At 44.3% G+C, this 19,720-nt stretch overlaps 1 protein-coding gene and 1 long non-coding RNA gene across 2 annotated transcripts in view; one reads left to right on the forward strand and one right to left on the reverse strand.

Annotated features, from left to right (window-relative positions):
* Positions 1-3,993, reverse strand: part of EZR (ezrin) — a 70,037-nt gene extending 66,044 nt beyond the window's left edge. The window contains exon 1 of the mRNA XM_053294380.1: positions 3,974-3,993. The gene's annotated coding sequence lies outside the window, so the exon portion shown is untranslated. The remainder of the gene's footprint in view (positions 1-3,973) is intronic.
* Positions 3,994-17,096: 13,103 nt separating this feature from the next.
* Positions 17,097-19,502, forward strand: LOC128344381 (uncharacterized). The gene is made up of 3 exons (XR_008315826.1): positions 17,097-17,230; positions 18,839-18,919; positions 19,042-19,502. It is a non-coding gene; the product is annotated as an uncharacterized LOC128344381 (long non-coding RNA).
* Positions 19,503-19,720: the final 218 nt, after the last annotated feature.

The raw sequence follows: 19,720 nt of genomic DNA on the forward strand, positions 1-19,720 counted from the left end.
ACAGCCAGTCATTTGAACCGGTTCGGAGGCCCTTACCCTTAAAAGGGCCACTGAACAGGTTCGTGCACATCCCTACTTACAGCAACCCTGTGAGGTAGGTTAGTTTGACTGATAGTGATTTGCACAAGCACCCAGTGAACATAGTAACTAGGCAGGGATTTGAACCCGATTGTCTCCTGGTGCAACTCTTAAACTGCTGTCCCTCACTGCTAATCACCAACTAGCTAACCTCTCAGTAGCAGTCACCCAGGATATGTCAGTCTCATGAAGCAGTTCACAATGAATAAACAAAGAGGTCCTTTGGCCTTAGAAGTTGCTTGAATTAAAGGTTGATTGATTCAAATGTTGCTTGGTCATTTTAACAGGATATTATGGGAAATTGTGTTTCTGCTACTGACTTAATCAGTGTTTACTGCAGACAACCAGAAAACTAACAGCCCCATTTTCTGGTTTTTTGTTTGTTTGTTTAAGGCCAAACTCAACATACCTCTTCTCATGAAATTCTGAAAATGCTCAGTAAATTGGGGGGAGGGGGGAGGAGCAGAGCCATGATTCCTGGCCATGCCCCTTGATGCACCCAGCTGATAATGCTCCCTGGTAGCCATATGTTCAGCCTTTATGAGAGAGGGACAGTAGCTGCAAACATCAAGGGAACAGAACCTTTGATTATCCAGGGTTCTCGCTCCTATGGTGTTATGGTTCCCAGTCCTTTGGGACTAGCCTGGAGACTCCAGTAATCAACATCACTCTCCAAGTAGCTATTGAAATCAATCCTGGAGATTTTAGTGGCTTGACATTGTGGACAATATTGCAAAACCCCCTTCAGGTTGGCAACTCTATATGGTGTATGCAGCTACCTTCCTTTTCTCATGAAAATTTGGCATGTGGCCATTGGGGTGGGGTGTGGGGGGGGGAAGGCTAGCAGAGACAACTCTGATCTCCCTTCACAGCTTTTACTGAACACAGGGAGGATTTAATGGGAAGGACAAGGACTACTGTCATCCCTTGCCAACCGCAGTTTTGAGTATATGTGAATAGGAAATTGTGACAGGTTCTCTGGTCGCCAGGAGTCGACACCGACTTGACAGCACACTTTACCTTTATCTTGCCAACTGCGACCCAAGTATCTGTGATTGGTGTGGCTTTTTAGTGATTTGGGAGGGGGTGGGGTGTTGTTTCAGCAATTTTGCAGGGTTCAGAGGTTCAATCTACTCATTCTTCTTGGTGACCCTTGCTGACCCTTGCCAATTTAAAATGCCTTTGAGTGATTTGGTGGGGGGGGGGGGTGGTTCAAAAAATTTCCAGAGATTCAATCTGCTCATTCTTCTTGATGACTTTTGGTGATATTACAGGATTCGTTGTGATTTTTAAAGCCATCTTTTTGTATTTTTTTCTTTATAGGTCTTTTTGCAGTTGTGGTTCCCCTAACCCCCTGTTTCCTGTAGACTTTAATGCCTTGCCAACTGTGAATTTTCCAACAATGAGGTTTTGCCAGAACGGAACCCTAGTGGTTGGCGAGGGATAACTGTAATGTGAGGATGGCAGCTACCTTTGTTTAATAATGTGTCTGCCTCATTCACACACAAAACAGTGGTGGGAGGAGTTGATTTTAGGGAAGCTGGACCCTCCCTCACCTTGTGATTGGTTGCCTGAGTTTAGACTTCCCTCTGAGACTAACTGGAACTGAGCTGGTCTGGAAGAAAAGTACCTGAAGTGGCAAAGTGTGAGGAGGTAAGAAGGTGCAGAATTCAGCTCCCCTCACCTGTGCACTTTTGATGTTAAAAGCAATTATGCACCAGTTTGGATGACATAGTCCTTGCCCATGAGATTATACTCTATATTCAAGTTTTTGGAATGGGTGTAGAGCAGCCATATGAACAGTCCTCCTGTGAGATACAGGGATGTGCCAGAAGGGTGTTGGGCCATACATGGAAGACAATACCATGGATGTGCTCTCAATGCATCCCCTTCCTAATTGCATAGGCCAGGACTGTAACATCTTAACCAGCTAAATGTGGCCGCTGCCAACATGTTTAGTTTGGCCCTGAGCCATGTCAGAATAATCCCTCATGTGAGCATGATGGACACTTTGGCAACTGAAACAAAAAGGTTTTGAACATTGGTTGTAAATAATTATTCACACTTGTTCTCTCATGTAGGACAAAGGAGGAAGTGCTATTTTAGTGGGCTATGGGTGGACACATTGATGAAAAACGCCATTGTGTACAGCAACAATCATAGGGTTGGGCTGGCTACTTTGGTATGCACAATTATTATTGGTAAATTGGCAATAAAGATTTGAAACAAATTTAGATGCATCTTTGACTGGGCCAAATTGTTGGTAGAAAAGCAAAAACAAAGTAAGCTTTTGAGCTGTGGGAACAAGTAAGCTTGTATGTTTGCATTTCCATTGACAAGTCAGTCTAATAACAGCAATCTTCTGAATGCCTCCAATTTTATGAACTGCTAGGAACAATGCCCAGACTTTTTTATGTAACAATTATTTCAGAACCATCAGATAAATGAAGCCAAGGAGTTATACATGTAACCTTAAGAAATAAGAACAGCCCTGCTGGATCAGGCCCATGGCCCATCTAGTTCAGCATCCTGTTTCACACAGTGGCCCACCAGATACCGCTAGGAGCCTACAGGCTCTACATGTTGAGGGCATGTCCTCTCTCCTGCTGTTACTCCCCTGCAACTGGTATTCAGAGGCATCGTGCCTCTGAAGTTGGAAGTGGCCTATAGCCCTCTGACTAGTAGCAGTTGATAGACGTCTCCTCCATGAAGTTATCCAAACCCCTTTTAAAGCCATCCAGGTTGTTGGCTGTCATCACATCTTGTGGCAGAGAATTCCACAAGTTGATTATGCGTTGTGTGAAAAAGTACTTCCGTTTGTTGGTCCTAAATTTCGTGGCGATCAGTTACATGGGATGACCCCTGGTTCTAGTGTTGTGGGGGAGGGAGAAGAATTTATCTCTTCCCACTTTCTCCGCACCATGCATAATTTTATAGACCTCTATCATGTTTCCCGCAGTTGTCTTTTTTCTAAACTAAAAAGCCCCAGGTGTTGTAGTCTTGCCTCATAAGGAAGGTGCTCTAGGCCCCTGATCATCTTGGTTGCCCTCTTCTGCATCTTCTAGTAATTGTCTCATCAGTTGGTAGCATGACGTGAAATCCTTCTATTAAGTTTATAGCATTGTTATTTACCTTCATATATAACTTTTTAAAGGCATAAATGAGTTCAGGTAACAGAGGGCTGATACCTTCTCATTGGGCAGAAATATTGCTGCTCCAAAGATCCTTGCAAAGAACATAAGCCCCTGGTGAGTGCATCCTCTGTTTCTGTCTCTGCTTACTAGAGATCATGTGCAGTAGTGGATTAAGGCCTGATCAAGTGGATTAGCTATTACTAGCTGACCTGCACAGAGCATCTGTGTGCTCTTTGGGGCTGGCTGTTCCCCCCCCATCCTTTCCCACTCTCTCTTGCCCCCTCCCCCTGCTCCCCTCTTTCCCCCTCCCTCCCCTCCCCCACTCTTTCCCCCTTCCCTCCCCCTGCCCCACTCTCTTTCTCTCCCCCCTCCCCTCCCCCCTTCCCCACGCTCACCACAGGGCAGCTGCCCCACTCGCTTCCCCAACCCCTTGCCCTCTCAACAGCTCTCCTCCTCTCCCCTTGCCTGATCGTCCAGTCGCTGCCTCCTGCTCCTGGTGGCCAGGCCCGGCCGCCGCCACCTCCTCACCTGGGATGGGCCAGGCCGTCCTGCCCCCAGCACCTTCCAGCACTCAGCTGAGGCCGCTGAGGCCTCCTTTCCCCGGACGGCCTGGCCAGGCCAGGCCACCCTGCCCCCGGTGCCTTCTAGCGCCCAGCTGAGGCCGCTGCTGCTGCTGCCTCCTTACTCAGGAAGGCCTGGTGAGGCCAGGCCGTCCGCCCCTGGCACCTTCCAGCACCCAGCCAAGGCTGCCGCTGCCTCACCCAGAATGGCCTGGCTAGGCCAGGCTGTCCCACCACCACCTCCTCTGGCTGTTTTGTGGCTCGCTGCTGCTGCCTCTGTTTTTTCGCCCAAGGCCGGAACTCTCGCAATGTGTTGTGAGAGTTCCACCGCCAAACCCAGGAGGACACGCTTGCCAGCTAAGAGAATTAAATATATAGATATAGATGCTCTGCCTTTCTGAATGCTTCTTAATGATGTTCCAACTTTGTGTTCCATGTGCAGCCAGCTTTTCTTCTTGAAATGAAGATCTGTGGAATGTAATTTTAATCCATTTGTGCTTCAAGATAATGATAAAAGATTGGTTAAATAAAACTGCAAGTTTGTTTAAGGAACAAAAAGAAAATTCTAACAAATGCATTCCCACTTCAATGAAAAGCAACAAAGGATCACTTTGAATAGACCAGCCCAGGGGCATAGCAAGGTTGGAGTGGGTCCTGGGACAAAAAGTTAAGATGGGTTACAGGTACATCTGGGCCCCACACTTGTCCTCTGGTTTGCACATTGCTAAGTTTCCCTTTAAACAAACATGAGAACGCAAGACTCAGCCTGCTATTTTTGCACACAGCAGCCTTTACCATTAGTTTACTGAGAGGCTTTACTGCAAACTCTTAAGTTGTCCCCCAAAACTGGTGCAAATAGTGGATTTTTTTTACCCTGGATATAAATCAGGCTACACTCTAACATGCAGTGAAAAACCTGAATTGTGTGTGAACTGCTCCCTAATAACTCTCAGGGACTTGGGGTACATCTGGCTGATATGTGAATGCACCCCCTCCATTCTGGAGGAGATGCAAGTTAAAGGGCTTTAAAAACCCCATGTGAAAAACTTCCTGGCAATGTATAATTCAGCAACAACATATATACCTTCAGGAGCAAATATAGGAATGCATGCATTTACACACACTTACGTCTTTTCAGCAGCAACATATACCTGTGACCTTCTTCACTTCATGCAAGCAAGATGCTAACGTTAAAATGCTTCAATATTCTCAGTTGTGAAAACTATTATTAATTATTTTTTATTTTTATTGATTGATTGATTGATTGATTTGATTTATATACCGCCCTTTCAAAAATGGCTCAGGATGGTTATTTGTTTCTAAAGTACATAAAATGTACCCAGCACTTTACAAGAATAAAATCACTGGCAGTTCCTGTCAGCAGGTAAATAAATAAAATTGACATAAAAGGAACAGAAAACAAAGAGGAAAAAATTGCTAGTCACTGTGCTGTGAAAGATTAGAAGGAAAGCAGAAAATAGAAATTGTGAGAGTAGGGAAAGGATCAGGGGGAAAAGTAAGGTGAACAGAAAGAGACTCTTAAGAGGTTTCTTTGCATAATAATGATGATGTTTCAAATTGTGGTGCAATTTTGAGAGAACAGTTAGGTTGTTTCTTCATAGGAAACCAATAAAGTCATCCTTGATGGATAAAAGAACTGACAACGCTATTTCAGAAATTTTTAGTGATCACACAGAAATGTGAAGTTACTGTGCCAAGATTTCAGTTGGAAAATTTGATAATGGTATGGAGGGAACAATTTTATATCTAGCTGGGTTTTTATTTCTTAAAGAAGATACCTTTGTTTCTCAAACAAGGAGCCCTTTCTCACGATCCTGTGAGTAGGTGAGGGTGGGCTGTGGGGAAGGCTGCAGCAGCTTACCCACAGATGATCTAGAAGAGTTGCTGGGCACGTAGGTTGCACGCTAAGATGGGCTGCTGCTGCCTCAGGCAGTGTGAATGTTTGGAGGCAGGGGCACATCGTCCTGGCCCCTGGAAATCCCACAGTGCACCACACAAGTGCATGGCGCATTGTGGGGACCCCCGGGCAATGGCCGGAAGCCCGCTCCTGTGTCAGCACCAGCTGGGAGCAGCCAGCACTGATACACAAGCAGTTAGCTCATTTTAAGGGCATGGTCGCACGCTAGGTGAGTTTGCCATTGAGGCGCCACCAGGAGCCACACAGCTCCTGGCAGTTCTCACAGGCAGCCATGCCCAGGCTTAGCTGCCCCAGCCTGGTCTTGGCTGCTCATGAGAATAGCCTCAAGGTAAGCAAGAATGGAATTGTTAGTATGAAAACTTGATATAGTAAAGAATTCAATGTATTCATACCAAAATGTATTTTTCTATCTTGATATTCAAGAGCGAGACAGCCCTTGTGGTGCAGAAGTTGGAGTGTCAGTCTTGGGAGACACAGATTCAAATCTCCACTCAGCCAGAAAGCTCATTTGTTAACTTGGACATTCTTAGCCTAACCTACCTCACAGATTTGCTGTGTAAATAAAATGGGAAAGATGTTCTATATGCTGCCCTGGGCTCCATAGGTAAAGTGTGCCGTCATCGAGTCAGTGTTGATTCCTGGTGACAAAAGAGCCCTGTGGTTGTCTTTGGTAGAATACAGGAGGGGTATATCATTGCCATCTCCCACGCAGTATGAGACGATGCCTTTCAGCATCTTCCTATATCGCTGCAGCCCGATTTAAGTGTTTCCCATAGTCCGGGAAATATACCAACGGGGAGAGTGAGATATAAATGCAATAAATACATATTAAGTTACAAGCAAACAGAAAATTCTAAAATTCTAAATCTGTGAGTTTAACTGGCACTTCACTTCACTCAGCTAATTATATAAAGACAGCTGAGTTCCCTTGTGACATTATTATTATTTTTGTAGATTCAAATCCCTTTGGGGAGAGGAAGTGACATTTATTTTATGTTTATAAAGCACAGAGCTATTTCGTCTCAGGTTATTTCCCTTCAGCCTGACTCTGAGCATTTGAGAATAGTGGGTGAGGCCTAATCTTCCAAAGGTAAGCAAATACCTCTCCTCTCCGATTGAAATCAATGGACCTAATGTATGCTTAACTCACAAATTCATGTTCTCAATTTAAAAAAACCACCAATCTGTTTTTAAATGCAGCTGGCTGTGATCTTGCCAGCTTATTTGAGTGTAGTGTGGAAGAGAAGGTGTAAATGCACTTCCAGGACTAAACTATACATTGTTTGACAGGCTTAATACTGGAAGTTCATACCGGCCAACATATCCCTATTTTCCCATTCAGATGAATGGGGAAACAGGGACATGTTGGCAGGTATGGAAGTATTCCTTTGAAGTAAACAAAGAAACCACCAAAAAACAGCTGTGGTGCTCCCAGTCTGGCTCAGGAACATGACATTCAGGGAATAGGGGTTTTTTTTTTTTTTTTTAAAGAAATGTTTTTCTCTGTTCTATTTTCCCATCAAAAATTGCACCCCCCCCACCAAAGTGACTCTTTGTCCTTGAAGCAGTTATTTGCTGCAGTTTCCTTTTTACATGAAAGTAATGTTTTACATTTTGTTTTACGTCTTCTGTTTTACATCTGGTGTTAAGCCCATCAGTTAATAATGTGCAGTTTGGCCCTTATATATATTTTTAAAAATGAACTTGAACCCCCTCTGTCTTTAATATCAATATAAGCCTATGTTTCATGGAGGTGGCAAACTTTTGTCTGTACTCTCACTCTACTATTTTAAGTTGTTCTGGGATGGGGAGAAGTCTTTTTGTATGGTGGTGAAAGTCTTATGAGCCCCTTCCAAAATCTCAAGGAGTACTGCCTTGACAGAGATTTTCCACCTCAGTGAGAACTAGGCCATAATTATGATTCAAAACAGTTTTTATAGGCAAGTTAGGGCTAAACTAGACTTTAAATGCACTGTGGGATTTCATTCTTGATATTCCCCAAGTTCTTTCGAAAGCAGTCATGGGAGCCTTGATCCAGCTCAAGGAGGAGGAGCTTTATCCTTTGCTCCTGCACCTTTTCCCCAAGGAACATCACCTCTCCAAGGCAGCTCTTTTGAAGTAAATAGCAGTTTCAGGTTCAAATTGCAGCTTCAGGGAGTGTTTCAGCAGGAAAATGGTTTACAATCTCCCCCATGCAATGGAATTAGAAGCAGATCAAGACCCTTAGAATCAGAACCAACATGGGATTTTACAATGCATTCAAGGTAACATCTCATTTGGCCCTCAGTACAGATGCCTTTGGACTTGCACAGTATATGCTTCGGAAAAATAGTTTGGATTAGGGAAGTGGGTAAGCTGCATTCATGTACAAGAATGCAATGGCTTCCATATCTACTTCAGTGAAATAGAATTGATTTGCTTCTGAAAATAATATTTTTATTACAGTTACTATAAAGTGTACAGCTTAAGACAACATCCCACCAAAAGACAAAACAAAATAAATGGTTGCATATTATCTTGACACTTGTCATGCCAAAAAGGGACTTTAAAAAGACAAAAACAAAATAGCAACAATCTTTGTTTAAAGTACAGAAATGTCTTACAGTATAGAAACGCTAAATATTAGAACAAAACAAATGGCAATTTCACAAAGCTATCTTCTGTGACTGGAAGTCTAGATGTCTTTTTTTTTTTAAAGCAGCTGAGGTAGGGGTATGTGTGAGAGAGCACATGTGCATGTGCTAATTTGGATTAAAACCACAGTGTGGGGGTATGGTATTTTGTTTTTTTAACTCATTGGCTGCACACTGATTCCCTGGTGTAAATTGCAGCCCTAAAGCTGCTGTTAGATTAGGGATGTGCATGACTCCACAGTTCAAACAGTGGAACGAGCACAGTTCGGGATTGCCATTCGGGAGCTTTAAGAGGAGAACACGTCCATGCCATGCCAGGCACGTCCTTGCCTGCTCTCTGCCACTAGGGATGTGCTTGGACTGGTTCAGCGGTCTTTTTCTGGACCACCGAACTGGTTTGGAGGTCCGGTGGTTCTCATGGTTTGGTAGTGGGTGGTTAACTTTAAGGGACTGGAAGGGTGCTCTTACCCCCCCGCCACTTTCCCCCCTCTGCAGGGGTGTAACTATAATAGGGCAAGGGGAGACCTTTGTCTCGGGGGGCCCTGCCTCGGGGGGGGGGCAGAGACATGTCTCTCCCACCCAACGCCCACCCAAGCTTTCTTGAATATATTTTTTAAATTTTTAAAGGAAGGCAGTGACGGGGGGCCCATTTTAAAATTTTGTCTCTAGGCCCACTCCAACCTTGTTATGACCCTGCCCCTCCAGCGCTGTGCCCAAAATCGTTGGTGCAGGGTGGTATCATACCTTCTTGCTGCCCTGATCAGCATCAGACCGGAAGTGGCTGGTGCATGCGCACCAGCTACTTCTGGTCTGACACTGACCGGGGTGGAAAGAAGGTATGCTGCTGTCCCTCGTATGCTGCGATTTTGGGCACAGCGCTGGCGGGGGAAACACGGTGAGGGGAGGGGGGAGGGGAGAGAGCACCCTCCTCGTCCCTTAAAGGTAAGCCCCCCTGCCGCTGAACCGTCAGTTGGAGGGTTTGTGCACATCCCTATCTGTCGCCCTATGCAGCTTCCTGTTGGGGCAGCACATGACTCAAAAAGCCAGCACACACATGGCATTTCTGCATGCACGGATCTGCTCTCCTCTTAAAGCTCCCAAATGGCAACCCCAAACTGTGCTCGAACCGCGGGTCAAACCGTGCACATCCCTACCCCAGATAGGAAAACTTATGGGCACAATTTTTGTGCCCATAATTGTTCTCCTCTCTGGCTCACAGCAGTTTTGGAGTCCTCTGTCCTCTTGTCCTACAGGTCACCCAGACTGCTCTCCCCAACCAGGCCAGCAGCTTCACCTCTTGGCTTGAGGCAGGGCAGCCACCCAACTGCTGGGCCGGCCGCTTTGCATGCTGGCACAGTGGTGTGTGCATGGTCCCCCAGTTGCTTGCTGTTCTCTGTGACTACAAACATACTTCTCAACAGAAGGTTTCACAGTGATTTTCATAGAAAGATAAATAAGATGCTTTCCTGTCCCCAAAGGGCTCACAGTCTAAAAAGTAATGCAAGGTAACACCAGCATCAGCCATTGAAGGGATGCTGTGCTGGGGTTGGATAGAGCCAGTTGCTCTCCTCATGTAATAGAAGAGATTCACCACTTTAAAATGTACCTTTTTATTCAGTTAGCCGGGTAACTGCTAACTGGGTAAAGTTAGTTCGCTAACTGCTAACTTCTGAGCGCCGCCACCACATGAAGGAAGCAAGCTACACCTGCTGGACCCACCTATTCGGGTTCCTGCATCACGTGGCTCTGCAACTTGCCACGGAAGCAGAACCTTCCTTCTGGCTTTCCCATTGGATGGCCGGCTGGTAGGATCCTGGCAGGGGAAGGCGACAGAGGAAGAGAAGCTGCTCATGAGAGCAAAGTGTTCTGAGCCAACAAAATGTGCCAGCTGCCTCCCCATAACTAGACAGTACAACAAATGTAGTAGTATGATATTATAATAAATCAAATGAATAACCCTTGAATAGTGAATAAATGAATAAGCTGAGCTGCAAAAATGTTTTACAGAAGACTATTTGCGATCTGTAGTGGAACAAGATATGGAAACGGAAGCCAGTGGCTTCAACCTTGTCCTGAATTAAGGATATATATATCTAAAAACTTATATATGACCCCTTCCAGATTAGCTTATATCAAGAGTATCTCTCCTCTCTGTTGGAATGGTTATGGGTCTAGGGGAACATATTTTCACTTATGGTGGTGCTGTCCTAATGTTCTTTCTTTTTGGACAGAGGTTTTCTCAGAGATGAGTAAAATTATAAGGCAAAGGTTAAGTTTGACAGCTGCCAGACTGTCTCTATTGCACAACACTGGAAAAATAAAACGATGACCCTTAGTACTTGGTATCAGCACATGTGGCACATAGCTATATCAGAAAAACTGTCGCATACTATTCATTTTCAATTGCATCAGGTAAATCCCATTGTTTTTTATCAGACATGGTAAAATGTCCATTTTATCAGACATGGTAAAATGGTCTGATTTTACCACATGGTCTGATTTTATTTTATTTACAAATTAGGACAATTTTGCTCATTCTCCACCTTCCAATTGCATTAGCATCTGGAAAGATTGTTAAATGAGGTTGTCATGTATTTAAGTAGAAATTAGATCTTATGTGATTGTAGAGAGGGATATAATTGCTTGTGATTCTATTATAAATGACTGTATGTTTTGTGTTATGTTTACCCAATAAAATATATTTTTTTATTTTTTAAAAAGTGGTTTGGTTTGGTCCCCAAAATAGTTGCATTTCCTCCGGATGCAAAAAAAGTTGTCCCCCCCCCCATAGTCACATGTCTTTTATAAAAGTTATTAGTTGGCAAACCTAAGTTCAACTCCAAGACTAGGGCATTTCCTCTTGGCAGAATATAAATACCTGCAAACTTCCTGAGTCTGTCTTTAAAGGCCAAACAAGGATTTGCATTTTGTAGTATGATGAGTAATCAGAAGAATATTTCAGCCCACAGCAATAATATAGAGATTGCTTTGTAGTGGGTAATTACTTCAAAGGAACTGCATTAAGTTATGCAAAACACATTACAGTGATACCAAAAACAATTTATAATCAGATAGGTTGTACACATTTTTATCCATTAGCGAAGACTTAGAGCCAGGATGGCTAGAGATTATGTGGCAAACACACACACACACACACACACACACACACACACACACACACGTTGCATCTCCAAGGGGGCCAGTATGGGTACTTGCCAACCTATGTCGCTAACCCATGTGAGAAGACACTACCATAGCCACATGTCACCATGACCATGAAGAAACATTTTTCAAGGAGCAGCCATGCCACAATTATTTTATGTATTTATTTAAGTATTTATTTATTGAATTTCTATACCACCTGATATAGAAATCTTCAGGTAGTGTACAGTTCAAGACATAATATAAAAACAATATAAAACAGTTTAAAAATTTAAAAAAAGATAAAAACATCAATAAATAAAGCACATTGAAATTTCAATTTCAATTGAAAGCCTGGGAAAACAGGTACATCTTCAGGGTCCTCCTAAAAACAAGCAGAGAGGGAGATGCTCTTATTTTAGCAGGGAGCACATTCCAAAGCCTCGGGGCAGCCACAGAGAAGGCCTGGTCCTGAGTTACCACTAAACGAGTCGGCGGCAACTGTAACCGAAGCTCTCCAGATTATCTTAATAGGTGACAGGGTGCACAACAGAGAAGATGCTCTCTTAAGTACCCTGGACGCAAGCCATTACAATAGTAATGTCTGAACGGGCTGCAAGCTATCTTTAAATGCTCTCAGTAGTCTAGCAAGCTCAGTTCTTTGGAAACATACAAGATAATAATATTATTTGTTTAGGGAACTACAGCAAAGGAGAAATTTAACAGATCAAAGCAGTCTTCTCTTCAGAGTGGATGGGAGGGAGATTACACGGAAAATGAGACGTTTCTTTCCCATATAGGGAGTTTGGCGGGTTTGCAGCCAATTTTACTTTCTAATTAAGACTTAAAGATGGCTTAGAAAGAAGGTAGTTTAAAAGATAAGAGAAATGTGATGCAAATAATATGATCATAGGCTAATTTATTTTTAAATCTCACTCAGCATGTCACCTCTGTTCAGCAAAATGGAGAAATGTAAAAGATTATTTTAAAAATATTATCTAGGGACAGATGCTGTTTATCACTATGGGAGTTCCACATTTGTTTCTCAGTAGGAGTTTCCAGTTGCAGATAATTAGCCTTTGAGCACAATGAGTAAAGGACTAAATAGGTAAGAGTCCAAGAATACACCTACTCCAAATAGGTCCTGTTTACTATGTGATACTGTAGGCTTGCTAAATTTAGTCCTGGCACAACCAAGGGCAGTGCTACCGAAACAGAGGAATTGCAACATGCAATTTTGTAGGCCTCTTCCCTGAACCTAGAGACCCAAGTGATCCAGTTTCCCTGACGAGAGAGGTTAAAGCATAGGCCATGGTCCAGTTCCACTGCCCTAAATGTTAAAAAGTCCCGAGAACCAATTAATTGGAGGAGAGGGCTATCAACAGCTACTAGTCGGAGGGCTATAGGCCATCTCCAGCCTCAAAGGCAGGATGCCTCTACCAGTTGCAGGGGAGTAAAGGCAGGAGAGAGGGCATGCCCTCAACTCCTGCCTGTGGCTTCCAGCGGCATCTGGTGGGCCACTGTGCAAAACAGGATGCTGGACTAGATGGGCAGGAGGCAGGAGCTGGGCCAGTTAAAAAGTCGGCAATGGCAACCCTGGTTCATTCCCCTCCAACGTTATCACGCAGCCTAGCTCCAGCATGCCCTGTCTCTGGAATTGCCCTGTCTCTGGAATTTTGGGCTGGCACCACTAGATGTTTTGCAACTCTTTATCTAATCACTCACTGGGACTTTGGGAATAGTATTTAAGACAGAAATGGGCCACCACAAACTCCAGTGTACTGGGGAAAGGATAGAGAAAAGGGCAGCATGCAGGTTCTTTCCCACCTGACAACACAAAGCACGGAGGCAATCTAAGACAAATGGCTTACAGTGCCTCCTTATGATGACACACTCAATCTGAAGTACACAACTGTGCAGGAATCAACTATGATTCATGGAAGGAGGGTAAACAAAAACTTCTGCGGTGTACAGGTTAGCAGTTCCTGTCAAACGCTTGGTTACACCATATTCTGTAAACTAGTTCTGTCAATTGTCCTCTTCTCCCCCTTTTTTCATATTTTGAAACATTTCTGCTCTGTACAGTTTGCAGTTGTGTTGCTGCATGCTGCCTTGAGTCCAGGGCTGTCAGCTTTGGAAGCAGTCCCTGTGTCTCTTTAAAGGCTGCGGGCTCTGCAGCAACCATTCCGTGGTCATGTTTAGCTCCATGTCATAAAGAGTTTCATCCGCTGATCTTTATTAAATTCCCACTAAAGGCACAGGAGAAGAATTTGTGTCTGTATCTGTGTGCATGCATGCGTGCACACATGCTCACATGTATGCACACAAGAAATAAGAGAAATAAATACAAGAAAAGAAGGAATAAAGCTGGAGTGTCAATGCTTGGATTTAAAGGGGTTTGTATGGTTGATGTGGCTTCTCTTATTGTAGCACTGGAGAAGGAGTACCTTCTGTATTTTTTCTTGTCTTGCATGTGGCTGTTTTTGTTGTTAAAGGCATAGAGCGGTTGACAAGATTTGGCTTTAAGTTAGACACACTTCAACAATTTTATTACTTGATTTATGTCATACTAATCCACCCCCCTCCCCCCAAATTGGGACGATGGCCTAAGGCAGGAGTACTTAAACTTGGGTTCCCAGATGTTGGACTACAGCTCCTATCATCCTCAGCTGAAGGCCACAAAAGTCCAACATCTGGGATACAAATATGAAAAACCCTGGCCTAAGGAAAGCAAAAAAAAAAAGGGGGGGGGGGAAATAGCTCCTATAAGAACAAAGTATTTATAACCGGTCACTTTTAATGGTGTGAAACTGACATTCCTAGTTAGCCAAATTCTATCCCACAATGAAGTTGTGCAGTATTAGCAGGTCTATGCACAAGCACATACAGTGATTCCATGGGAGTGTAGAAAAACACATGTCCCATAATTATTGTTTACCTAATATTCCATCAACTGTATGCTACTTACTGTTTGATAGACTATAGAAGTAGAATTATTCATTCCCACAGGCCTTACCATATTCAAAGGTCAGATGGGAGAGATTCAGAAGAGACTGTGCAAAAGAAGTTGTGTTGTTGTTTTTAAGTAGAATTCAATGAGAGCTGACCACAGGGCTTACCATATGCAAAGGGGACAAAAGTGAAGGAGGAAGACAGTGAAGGAGGAATGGGAAAGGTTCAAAGATGGTTTGGCAGAAAACATTTTTTCTTAAAAGAAGAATTTAATGAGAGCTGAGATTAAAGTAACAGATTTTCAGATACAGGAAGCAGCATGGCAGAGCAGATAGATAGCACATTTGTCCTGGCAATCAGTGTTTCCAGTCTTCATCTACAAAGGTGAAGTAGGAGTGCAATTAAAACAAGTTTCTCTTTAGGCAGGAAAGTTGGATAAAACATCTACTTACCAGCTTCACTTCTGATATCTGCTTCCCACCCCACTCCAAGCCAGGACTGAACGATATGCTCTTAAAATAAGGAGCGGAGTTGGGTCAGGGGTCTAGCAAGGTTGGAGGAGATCCTGGGACAAAAAATGAAGATGGACCCCTGCCCTCCTCCACCTCCCTGCCTTCTTCTTTGGGAGATGAGAGGGAGAAAGCTGAGCAAAGAGCAAGCCCCTCTACCAAGGACATTTGTCTCCCCTTGTTCAATTATAGCTATGCCCTGATCAGGTTTACCCAGTTAAATGTACCAAATCGATAGAGGGATGGTTCTGCAAACAGGGGACTCTAGCTGGGTTGTACCCATCCTTTGGGGGTGGGAATTAATTGGGGCCATCACACTTGAAAAGCACTGACTTGCATAAACATATGGTCAAGCAAGACTATTCAGGAACTGCCATGTATTATTTTCAACAAGACTGTTATCAAAGCAGTTTACATAGCAAATGGAATGAGAAGATGGTTCCCTGTCCCCAAAGGGCTTACAATCTAAAATGAAACACAGGGAAGACACCAGCGACAGCAACAACATGCTGTGTTGGGCAGAATAGGCACAGTTGCCAGCTAAATATGAGGGCCTGGGCCACCACTATAGAAGGCACATCTGTGTCCAGGTAGGAAAGGTGGGGGTGTAGTTCTTGCCCCTTATTTTTCAGATTGTATGTGATTATTCATCAGGATAGCCTATATCTTTGTTCAGTTTATTGAGTTTTAAACACTGAATGACAGTAATAAGTAATTAAATATGTTCTAGTTTGCATGCCAAAAACACAAATCCCTTTACTTAAAGAGAAGAAGAATATTTTTTTTCTTTATGACATTTATATCCCATTCCTCCAAGGAGCCCAGAGCTGTGTATATGGTCATGTTATTTGTGAAGTAAGTTAGGCTGAGAGATAAGTGATTGGCTGAGAGTTACCCAGTGAGTTTCGTGGCTGAATGGGGATTTGAACTCAGGTCTCCCTGGGCCTAACTGGGCCGCTTTAACCGCTACAGCATACTGGCTCCATACATATACTGGATTACTAGTTATATATGATGTTATAGACTGGTGTGTGTATGATATATTTATGTATATATGGTATATAACACCATATATAAACTGGTGTTGATAACGATATAACTGTAATTATAGGGAACAGAAAGTAGCAGCAACCTGCAGCCAATACTCTTCAAATAACTTTGTTTTTCCTTTTGCAGTTTAATCTTGAATGCATCCAAGGGTGGGCCTTTAAACATTGCTAGGAACCTCTCCCTGAAATAAAAGCATGCTGAGACTGCTTCCCCATGCCCAGGGCTGTTCTTAGAGAGCCCCAGCAGGGAGCACAGCCTGGGGCAAATCAGCCAGTGCAGTGGCAGGGTGTGTGGGGTGTTAACTTTCATGGGGGTGAAAAGAGTGGGGCCTGGGGCTGCTTGCTTGCCCTAAGGACACCCCTGCCCACACTTTACTGAAATCTGAAATGGTGTCTCTGAAATGAGTGACTGGGGCTGCAATCATAAACACCCTAAGGCAGGTGTGGCCACCCCAGGGCTCTCCAGCTGTTGAGTGCCCACAGTTCCCATTAGCAAAACTGCATATGGGGGTGATGGGAGTTGTAGTCCAACAACAGCTGGAGGGCCCCAGGTTGGTCATCTCTGCCCTAAGGAGCAAGTCCCGAACCCAAGGTTTACTTCTGAGTAAACATGCTTAAGATTGCCCTGAGCGCTGTCAATGAAACACATGTGTAGTCTGTCGTGTTCAGAAGCAAATCGCAAATTTATGAAAGTAATGCTCCGTTTTGTAAAGGGCCGTGCACACTGACGCATGGTCGGTAACAATAAAACGTCTTGTGGGCTGGGAATTTCTCAAGTAGCATTCGCTATGTTGGGTTGGGCAGGAAAGACTGCAGTGCTTAGCACAGGGCACTGGGCAGCATGGAGTCTGCTCCTTCCTGTGTGTACTTTTGAGCAGAGATCCTGGGCAGTGCAATCAAATCCACCGAACCCACCAGGATAGACAGGGAGTCTCTCTTGCGCCACGTCGGAAAGTAGCTGCGCTACAGCGCAGCCGCCTTCCCGATCGCCCTGCGAGGAGGAGGCTCCCACCGCGAAGCCCCGCCTTGATAAGGACTTCCGCCTCTGCCTCTCTCCGGCTAGTTTCGCTCTCCCGGGGAAAGGGAGGCTGGGCAGTGGAACTTTGCTCTGGGTGCGACTGTGCCGTCACAAAGGCTGGTGGGCCAATGAGCGAGAGCGATTAAAATAGCTCCTTATATATAGCGGAGATTGCTGCGTGAGCTAAGTTGAGAAGACGTGCCAAGAAGTTATGCAGGTGACTCGCCCTACCTGACGGGCAGGGCTGGACCGCTGGAGTCGAGGGTCGTCGGCGCTGTCTCGGGCAGCAAGCAAGCAGTAGCTGCTGCTGCTGCCGTCAAGTGTGCCCCCTCCCCCACCTCTGAGCGTGCAGTGCAGCATTCTGGCTCCCCACCCCTCAGAAGGCAGCTGCTGCTTGCCTGCCTAGGAGAGAAGGCAAGGGAGTGGCGGACGCGGTTGGGAGGAACGGCTGCTGCTGAGGCCCCCAAGCATGTGTCAGCCCTCACCCTCTGCAAGGTGCAGCAGAAAGCTTTGTGGGCCTGCCCTGCAGCGTGGCTCAGCGGGAGAGCCCGGGTGAGCAAGAGGCGGCGGCAGCTGTTCATGTTCCTGTCCACTCATCCCCTCTTGCAGAGGGGCTGTTTTGCTCACTCTCTCTAGATGGCGTTGTGAGATGGGGAATTTGGCCTTGTGGAGGGAGAGAGAGAGGCCACAGCTTCCTCTTGCTTACTCATGCAGGACCTGGAGCCCACTTCTCCCTTCCATGCTCGCCAGAGAGAGAAAAGGCAAGAGGAAAAGACTCCCTCCCCTTGCTTGCTTGTTCTCTCTCTCTCTCTCTCTCTCTCTCTGGACAGTATGATGGAGATGATGGTTGCAGAGAGCAGCTGCCACGACCCCTGATCACTCACCTGCCTTCTCACGTCTTCTCTTTAGGTGGTCTGTTGAGGAGCATGGCCTGGGTAGGACTGCTCAGAATGGTCATATACTTGACATGCCCCCTATATTTCCATTCACCTGAATGGGGAAATAGAGACATGTTGGGCAGGTATGCGATGCAAGTATGTGGCCAACCTGAGAGACTGCATCTGTTGTGGGACTACAGCTCCCACCATCCTGGCCAGTTGTGGCTGGGGATCATGGGAATTGTAGTCCAAGAGCAGCTGAAGAGTCTTATGTTGGCCATCCCCAGAAATGTGGGTTCCTCAGCCTGCTGTTTCCCTGGAAGGCTGCCTATGTTTTCCTTCCTTCCTTCATTCAATTTCTATACTACCTTTCCAAAAATGGCTCAGGGTACTTTACACAGAGAAATAATAAATAAGATGGATCTCTGTCCCCAAAGGGCTCACAATCTAAAAAGAAACATAAGATAGACACCAGCAACAGTCACTGGAGCTTCCTTGCATTCACTTAGATGAAACCCATAGAATGCAAGATGCTCACATCTTGTCCTCCCAAACCAGCTGTTATATTACTGCTGTAGGTGAACACAGCTAATATTCTGGAATTTGACAAGTTAATATTTGTTCTCCCTTTCTTATATCTGTCTATGACCAATAAGGAGTTTTTACTATGACTAGGTTAAAATGGATTGATTGACTGGAAGGCTACCCATCCTCAGCTCCGCATCTCTCCAGTGGCTGTTACTGGTGTCTTGTCTAATGTTTCTTTTTTAGATTGTGAGCCCTTTGGGGACAGGGAACCATTTATTTATTTATAATATCTATGTAAGCGGCTTTGGGAACTTTTGTGGAAAAGCAGTACTGTATATAAATATTTGTTGTATTCATATAGAGTTACACATCATGGCTCACAATTGTGCTTTTGGTGTAACTTCCATTTATTTCAACAGGATTTGCTTGGGAGAATGTCCTCGTGGATTGCCTGCATATTCTTATCTTTATCTTTCTTTGCAGTCTCCATAATTAAACAGGTGAATTTAGTGATCACCATGCCTCCTAATGTACACTGCATCTTGTATATAGTATAGAATATAGTCTAGTAGTATACAGAATATAATAATAGGTTTTCTGTCTTCTCACTGGCCTGTTTCAGCAATTTGTAGCTGGCCCATCTCCAAGCATTCAAGGTAACCCTTTTCCAAAGCCGTCGACTGAAACTGTTGGACTTCGCTTCAGAACTACTGGGACCCATTATCTATCATCCATAAATGTTGCCTCTCCACCCAGATGTCAGTTTTAAGTCAACAGCACATGCTGCTGTCAAGACATTTTGACCCTTAAGGAAGAACTGCTACTGTCCCACCAAAATAATCTAATAAAAAGTGGGGGAAAGGTTTTAAAAATGTCTCAATACTAAAACATGTATTAAACTTATGTTTCAGTATTTTCATGTGACTTAGTCATGATTAACTTTAGCTGGATTTGGGATTTGATATTATGTAGCAGCCATTTGCCATTCTGAATGTTTTTTTAAAAAATTGTCTCATGCTTCTTGCAGATCCTTAGAAGAGATTGCTGGTATTTTTGCAGGCAATAAAAACCTGATGTACAAAGCCAGAGTAGTCCTTTCTCTGTCTATGAGGTGGAAAAAACCCTGCAAATTCACGCTAGCTGCCATTTTATATCCTCATAAATATTTAATGTGATCGACAGACCTGTCATTCCTTCAAAACTTCTGTTTTTGGGTGTTACCACATAACTGAGGGATAATGACTTTTTAAGAATTAAAGAGAAGTGATCAAATGGGAATACTTTCAAACCTAGGCCTGCTA

This window comes from Hemicordylus capensis, chromosome 1 (genome assembly GCF_027244095.1).
Source record: "Hemicordylus capensis ecotype Gifberg chromosome 1, rHemCap1.1.pri, whole genome shotgun sequence".
NCBI classification, from domain to species: domain Eukaryota; kingdom Metazoa; phylum Chordata; class Lepidosauria; order Squamata; family Cordylidae; genus Hemicordylus; species Hemicordylus capensis.